The sequence below is a fragment of the Dasypus novemcinctus genome, chromosome 25 (assembly GCF_030445035.2).
Source record: "Dasypus novemcinctus isolate mDasNov1 chromosome 25, mDasNov1.1.hap2, whole genome shotgun sequence".
Lineage (NCBI taxonomy): Eukaryota > Metazoa > Chordata > Mammalia > Cingulata > Dasypodidae > Dasypus > Dasypus novemcinctus.
In genome coordinates, this window is record NC_080697.1 from 58,155,387 (window position 1) to 58,163,186 (window position 7,800).

Here is a 7,800-nt window from a genome sequence, read left to right on the forward strand (position 1 = left end):
TTTGGACATTGAGGATATATCACTAAAGAGATGTATCCAAGAAACAAACTAATTCAACAAATATATTCAATATTATCAAGGTGATTTGAGACTATGTTAGAAATAGTATGAGCCACACAGTGCTTTCATGTATGTGCAGACTTTCTGAATGCAGTGATTGTGAAGAAAGTAGCTAGGTTTCCATGGTGATCTAATGGGTCTGATATTTCAAATATAATTGAGATCAAAGTTATTTCAACACACTTTCCTCTAAGCCTGACAAAAGGCTCAGCCCACTGGATCTACTGACTCTGGGCCCCCACATGCTGACAAAACCTGGCATCGTGAGAGGGATGTATTTTAGAGACAGACAGACCTGGCAGGTAGCCCTGCATTTGCTAATCCTCAGATGCCGGCTTCCTTTTTGCATATGATCCAGGATAGGAGCTCCAAAGAAACACATGGATAGGAAATAGAGCTCTGCTGTTCAGGATCAGACACACAGTAATGATAGCCCAGGAACAGACGTTCCGATCTGAGGCCTTTGACCTTTTTCAGGTGTTTGAGATGGCTGTGTCATGCCAAGCATCACATTGTCTCACAACCACAAGCACATACTGTATTTGGGCTTGTCTGCATTCCTATCAGAGATGACAGTCTTCTTCAGGTCACCCACCAGCAGACTTCTCTGCTCCAGTTGCCTAGAAGTGGGTCACAGACACATGCCCTCATTGTCAAGAAGGCCAGGAAAGTACGGTATGGCCCTCTGAACCTCTAGGTAAGGGATGGAGCAGCTATTGGCCAGAAAACAAGTATCTGCAACAGAGACTTTGGCAAGAGCAGTTTCAGGGGAGAGCTGGAGGTAGAAGCCACATTGCTAGGTTCAGGTAGTAAAGAGGAGTTAAAATTAGATAGTGGGTATAGGCAACTCTTCAAGAGGTTTCCTTTACCTATGAAGAGGAGGAAAGACAGGGTGATAGCTGCAGGTGGTGAGAGATTAAAGAAAATATATATTTTTAAAAGATTTATATATTTAAATAGTTATGAGAAGGAGTTGAACATCTTTGAAAATACAGGAAAAATGGATAATCAATGGATTGCAGAGGTTCCTGGAGCTGTGGTAAGGGATGAGACCCAAAGGCCAGATGGGTGGTATCAGCCTTGGAGAAGAGGAATATGATTTTCCAGGAAGGAACAAGGTGGCAAATAGGGATGCATTTAATTGGATTTGCAGCCTGAAGTCTGTGAAGTTCCCATCTGATGACTTTTATTTTCTCTGACCCTTAGATGGCAAGATCATTAGTCAAAAGTGAGTTTCAAGGTGAAGAAGTAGAATGAGGGGGACAAGATGTAGCTCAAGTGGTTGAGCACCCACTCCCCAAGGACAAGGTCCCGGGTTCAATCCCCAGTACATAAAAAAAAAAAAAACAAAAACAGTGCAAGGAGAATAGGGTAGTTTTCACATTTTGGAGGTGGTGGAGGGTAGATCCTGAGACCACTGGCTTGGAGGCAGATGGACCTAAGCATGAAAGCCAAGATCTTACCCCATCTCCATCTCCTCACCCCCCAAATCCAGACCACCATTCTTCCTACCACATGGCATGGTTTGATAGGCAGCTATAAGACAGTGCCATGCCTGACATGATGTAGGTGATTAATGGATATTCACTATATCATCATGTGCCCTTGATCCTAAAATGGTATCTGTTATGCAATTTTAGAAATTAAAAAACAAACTACTATCACATTGCATTTGCATGTAGACAGAAGACACATGTAGAATTTCAGAAACATTATATGTGGTGGAAGGTGGTATAGAATGGAGGAACTGGGTCATGATTATAGCCTCTCTGAAGAATGGGAAAGAGATCACTTAGGGACACTGGACACTTAGAATATTGGAAAGTAAAGGCAGAGAACCAGGCTCCTGTTGTGGAAGGGAGCTCTGATCAAGGGGCTTCCGGTGAGAGCAGAAGGACCAGGCTGGGGTTCACTGTGGATTCTTTAACATCATGAAAGGACGTCAGTGCACAGGAAAGAACACTAGCCACTATTTGCACAGTTTAATGCTGAATCAATACTTTTGAAAACCAAAAGTACTTATTTTGGGAAACAAATATTGATACAAATTTGATATTTAAGTGTTCCTAAGGGACTTACATTAGATAGTAAATTTGCTATGCCTGATTTGTTTTGAAAACTTCTGACACTTTAAATGGCAGATAAACACACTCAAGAACAATAACAAATTTATTAATATCATTACATCAAATCTGTACAAAAGGGAACTTAACTTTTTTCTCATTTGTCCTGAATTTCTTCCTTTCTAGGGTTTTGTAATTGTACCAGACCCAAGAGGAGGTGAGATGAGGTTGCAATTTTTGTTGTCAAATAGCTGACTCTGGGGCTTGGTTGTGTCTCTAAGATGATTCAAACCCCAAGAACTGATTATTAATTTCAATAATATGCATTCCTTTGTCATGTCATGGCACTCTTAAATTATTGCCTTTTATTTAACTTTTTTTTATATCCCTCCCCCCTCACTTGTGGCTTTTTGTATGCTATCTGCTCTCTGTGTCCATTTGTTGCATGCTGCTCTGGGTTCTTGCTTGTCTCCGGGTCTCCATTATTTTTGTTTCATCATTTTGCTGAGTCACCTCTCTGTGGTGCTTGCCACCTAGCGGCTCTCTAGGCAGCGTGTGGGTGAGCCTGCCTTCAGAAGGAGGCCCTGGGACGTGAATCCAGGGCCTCCCGTATGGTATATGGCAGCCCAAGTGATTAAGCCACAGCCTCTTCCCTTTTATTTAACTTTTAATATTGAAAACCTGCCTTTCCCAAAGATAGGGTGCTCTTTAAGTTTTGCTTGGGAGTTGCTTTGTAATTAATTGTCATTACAATATGCTGACTTATTCATTGGTATTATAAACACATACATATTTCCCATTAGCATTTTATTAAAATTACTAGGAGTTATTATAATTAATAGAATAAATATCTTCAAAAGTATGGAGGGTTGAGAACAGATCCTTTCTAGGACATTGGACTCACTCAGTTATCTTTCTGTGTCTCAGGGAACCCTCTATTTCACTAGTTATTGGTATCACCTCAGTGACCAGCTTCTGGGCTCTCCTCTCTGCTTATTACATGAAACCATTAGACTGCTCAGCCATTCCTACTCAGAACGCTTCTCATTTTTCTTTGCCTGCGATTCACTTAGGCTTTACTTTGCTCTATAACATTTATACACATTGAAAATTTGTATATACAGAACAAATTTGCTTAAATTAAGAAAAATATCCATATAAATCAATGACTTCCCACTAATTAAATTTATAAAATAGCCTAATGTATGTAACTTTCCTTTGAATCAACAACCACATTTTCATAAATTTTATAGTGATGTTCCTCTTCTGAATAGCATTATGAATGTGTAGAATTCTTTAGATTCAAACTAGCCAATTAACCCGTTAGTTTCTCTTTGCTGTTTCTTTACAATTGATGTCTGATGCTCAAATTGTGGATCTTTGGGAATCAAAGGCAGGATCCTCTTAATGTAAATCATTCAGGACAGAATTCACAATAAAATTGGACAGCAGAGAAAAGCCAAACTCCAACTCACACAAACAAATAAGCACAGGCCAAACACACTGAGGCTAATACTTTATTTTGGATAGATAGGTAAGAAAAAGTACAAAGCCTACAGAGTAAAATCACTCTTTTCAAGATCTTTGGATTGGATCTTGCACTGCTTTGCATCTCAGTTGACACGGCTCAGGAGCAGCAGAAGTTGTAACGTCTGCCATTGCTAATACAGATCCCCAGTTGACGCTCATTGGACAAGCAGCGCCCAGTTCTGCAGAAGCAGGCAGCTCTCCGCTGAGGGCCTGGGAAGAGAAGGGGTGTGTCAGGCACAGTGGGAAAGGAGGGAAGGGGGAGAGGCTGAGCAGACCAGGGGAGATGCTCTAAGACATGCCATGTCTACCACAAACCAACTAATATACACCATTCATAAAAGGATGGAGAGAATTCATGTGTTTGTCAAGAAGCAAAAATAAATCTTACTCTGAGTTGCTCATGAAGGATCATTCTTCAACCATTTTAGTCTATCATTTACAGGCTTATCACACCCCCTGCAATACAGCTCCCAAATTCAGGATTACTCACCTCTCATTCCAACCCATCCCCATATATCAGATTTTGAGTCCTGCCTGCAGGTTCTAGGGAGCAACTGGAAGAGGCTGGTCATTCTCTGACCCTGAAGCTGATGATTCTCCCATGCACACCTCCTGGAACCCAGTCCTCTGGTGTTCCAAGAACCCTAGAAGATTCTCTAGCTTGAAGGTCCTCACTTGCTAATTCTATCATGGCTGGCTTTTTGGTGGCACCACTGGGCTCTCACCTGAAGCCTCTTGCATGTCCCTTGCATTCCCTGCAAAGTAGATGGCTGTATCTTGGTGCTGGGCCACAGGCTCCTCCTCAGCACTTTCTCCAAAGGGCTCAGCATGGGTCAGGAAGGCCAACAGGAGAATGGCAGAGAGAACAGCAAGGGTCCTCATGGCTGAGAGTCACCTGGGGGTCAGACCAGGACAGGAGAGCAGGAGGCTGAGTGTGGTGGAGAGGGAAGAGGTTCAGTCCTGCATTTATAGGTGTGTCAGGACCTAAATGTGTCAATACCTAAATGTGTCAATACCTTAGGGAGGGGTGGCTGCCCAAGGTCCTCCTGTTACCTGAGTCACTTTGATGTTCCTCTGATCTGCTTCTCCCTCTACTTACAATATGCATCTATTTGCTTGGTGTCCATGTTTGTTTTTCACAGGTGATGATTCTTGTTAGGAACTTAACAAGTCTCCCTGCTACGACTTTGTTCAAATATTTATGAGTAAAATATTTGTATGTGTGTGCCTCTAAAACCATCTAGAAAAAAAGAAAACAACTACAAGTGGGCAATGATAAAAATGGCATTCGACTTTTCCCTTGCAACATTGGTTACTAGGTTCCATTTTTAACATTTCTGAGGAAAAACAACTTGAATGTGGAATTCTATTTTGAGACAATATATGATTCATATTTTTGGGAACACATGGTCTTTTTTTTTTGGATATTCACAGACAATGGAAATGTATACTACATGAATATTTTTGAAAAGGAAATACTCCAATAAAATAAAAAAGGAATCCATGTAATAAGATATAGAAGTAGAACAACAGAGTTCAAAAAAGACTCATTAAATCTGTTTATATTTGGTTTAGATATTTTTCCATTCATGGTTGATAAAAAGGTTGCATATTTTAATACTGTTGTTAGAAAACATTTATTAAACAATTTATGCATTGCCATTTGAAATTAGAATTCCCCAAATGTTCAACAAAATATGGAAATTAATCAAGATGAGAAAGTGGGGATTATGGATAGTGACGAATTCAATATGAAGATACTCATTTAAATATATTTTTAAATGGTATAATGTTGACCAATGGAAGTCTGTATAAATAGGATATGTAATAAATAAAAGGGTGCAGTGGAAGGAAGAAAAGATAAGAAGGAAGGAAAAAGGAACTCTATTCATTCTCCTTAACTAAGAAAGAAAAAGTCAGGAATTAGAATAGAAAATGACAACAAAATGCCAGGAAGGCCGTTCACGCCACCACCTGCCTGTGCAATTCCCTTTCTCCTCATTCAATTGAAAGTGCCATGAGGGCAGAGACCTGGTCTGCTGAGATCTTTGTGCTTGTCTGTGTGAGTTTGGGAAGGCACTGCTCTGCCCTCAGCTTTCTTTTTATTCTTATCTTCATTTCATTTTGTGGTTGCAAGGATTAAATAATAAAAGCCATGTAAACTGTTTAGAGAGTATCTGACAACGCAAAATATATTCCAGTTGTAGTTATTGTTTTTGTCATCATCAGCATCACCTGCTGAAATGTAAACACTAAGGTAGTGGTTGGCACCAAGTAAGAGGTACAGCCATGCCTGGAATATGCATTTGCACTGTTGAAGGGACAGCAACAATTATAGTCCAGTGCCCAAAATCTCAGCTATTGCTGTCTGGTTGTATGGTCCTTTCTCTACCCTGCTGGCTGTGGTCACCTACTTGGCACTGTCTCAATCCACCATGCCTTCCCCTTCCTTTTACACCATTCCTGAGCTCTGTGTACACAGCTCCTATTGCTTCATGAGCTGAGCTAAGGCTGGGAGGGAGAAGGAAGTGCATAAGGGAAGTTTAGTCCAGTTATGACTGTACCCCATGATTTCCGCCATGTGTGTCTTCATCACCCAGATTCCTCTTTTATAGGAAAAGTTTTACATCAGCTTATTTTCATCCTTCCTGGTCCTCAACTTATTTGGGTCTAAATTCTGGAAAGAAAAATGAATGGCTAAAAATTTTAACTTCTGATTTTTTAACAGGTAGAATCTACCACTCCCACAAACCTGAATGTGCCTGTGAACCCGTGTGTTTGGGATCAGGACTCTCTCAGCTCACCTTTCAGCCTTAAACACAGCCCTGCCTCGGAACCTCCCTCTCCTCGGCTTCTTCCTGGGAGTAGTATTTCTAGGGTTCTGTAGTGGCATTTTGGAAAAGTGTTTAGAGTTTCATTGTGCTTATGAGTAATAATTAAGAATAAAATACCTTTCTTTTTGCAGCAGGGCCTCCATGGCCTACCGTCCTCAACATCAAGCCTGCGGTCATTTAAGGAAAGCCTGAGGACTCACACTTCTCATCTCATCCTCCACTCTTGCCTCTCCTAATCCACAGCCAGCAAAGCAGCAGCACAGCTACCCCCATCTGGAAACCTACTTACAGGTGACATGAATTCCCATGACCTGTGACTTAGGAATTCAGAGAGAAAATGAACGTGGCTGTACTGAGAAGTACCGTGAAAGGGACATGGTGTGAAAGGAGAGGTTAGACAGCTACAGAAGGTGCTTTCAGAGAAGTTCAAATTCCAGGATATAAAAGATGCTCAGTTGGGCCCCTTTTGATGCTAATGGTCAAGCTCATGGGGAAGAAGAGTTTATGGGCCTTTAGCAAACATGAACAGCAGGTGTTTATGTGGAGCTGCTATTCCTAGACCAGAGGTTAGACAGCTACAGAAGGTGCTTTCAGAGAAGTTCTAATTCCAGTCTAGTTCAGGATATAAAAGATGCTCATCTGTGTCCCTTTTGATGCTAATGGTCAAGCTCATGGGGAAGGAGAGTTTATGGGCCTTTAGCAAACATGAACAGCAGGTGTGTATGTGGAGTTGCTATTCCTAGACCAGAGGAGCACTGGAGGTTTGAGCCATCCAACCCCACAGGCTCCTTCACCCTCAGCAATGCACACATCAAACATCCTGAGGGCAGACCCTCCTCAGGAGTTTATTCCTCTCTGATCCTGCACCTCAGACCTGCATAAAGTCAGAGCTGGTATGTACTTGTGTTCCTGTTCCCCATCAAAATGCTGATGTCCAGGTGGTCCACAGTCATGAGGTCCCTCATTCTCTTCCGCATTCTCCCGTGGCCCTGAGGCCAGCTGAGCCACCAGGAAGGAAGCTGAAGTTCCCGCCAGGAGGGGTCCTGGCAGAGGGCAGAGTGTGGCAGCTCCTCAGCTCTGGGGGCTTCCGGGGAGGAACCAGACCATGTGTGGGGGGTTCCAGGCCCACGTGTGCCCTTAACAAGCCATGACATCATGAGCAAGTGACCGGCCCCTCCAGCCTCTGCTCTTTCGTGTAAGCTGAGGCCCTTGGAGCAGAGGCTCCCAGCAGCCCTTGGAGCACTAATGGCACTGGCTCTGGGGCTGTGCACATGAGGCTCAGCAGCTGCAGTGCAGAGACTGAGGCAGGTCCT

At 42.4% G+C, this 7,800-nt stretch overlaps 1 long non-coding RNA gene across 1 annotated transcript; it reads right to left on the reverse strand.

The window, feature by feature from the left end:
• Positions 1 to 3,624: 3,624 nt before the first annotated feature.
• LOC101441098 (uncharacterized) lies at positions 3,625 to 4,619 on the reverse strand. The gene is made up of 2 exons (XR_011647444.1): positions 4,379 to 4,619; positions 3,625 to 3,863 (listed from the first exon to the last, which is right to left on the reverse strand). It is a non-coding gene; the product is annotated as an uncharacterized lncRNA (long non-coding RNA).
• Between the last annotated feature and the right edge of the window lie 3,181 nt (positions 4,620 to 7,800).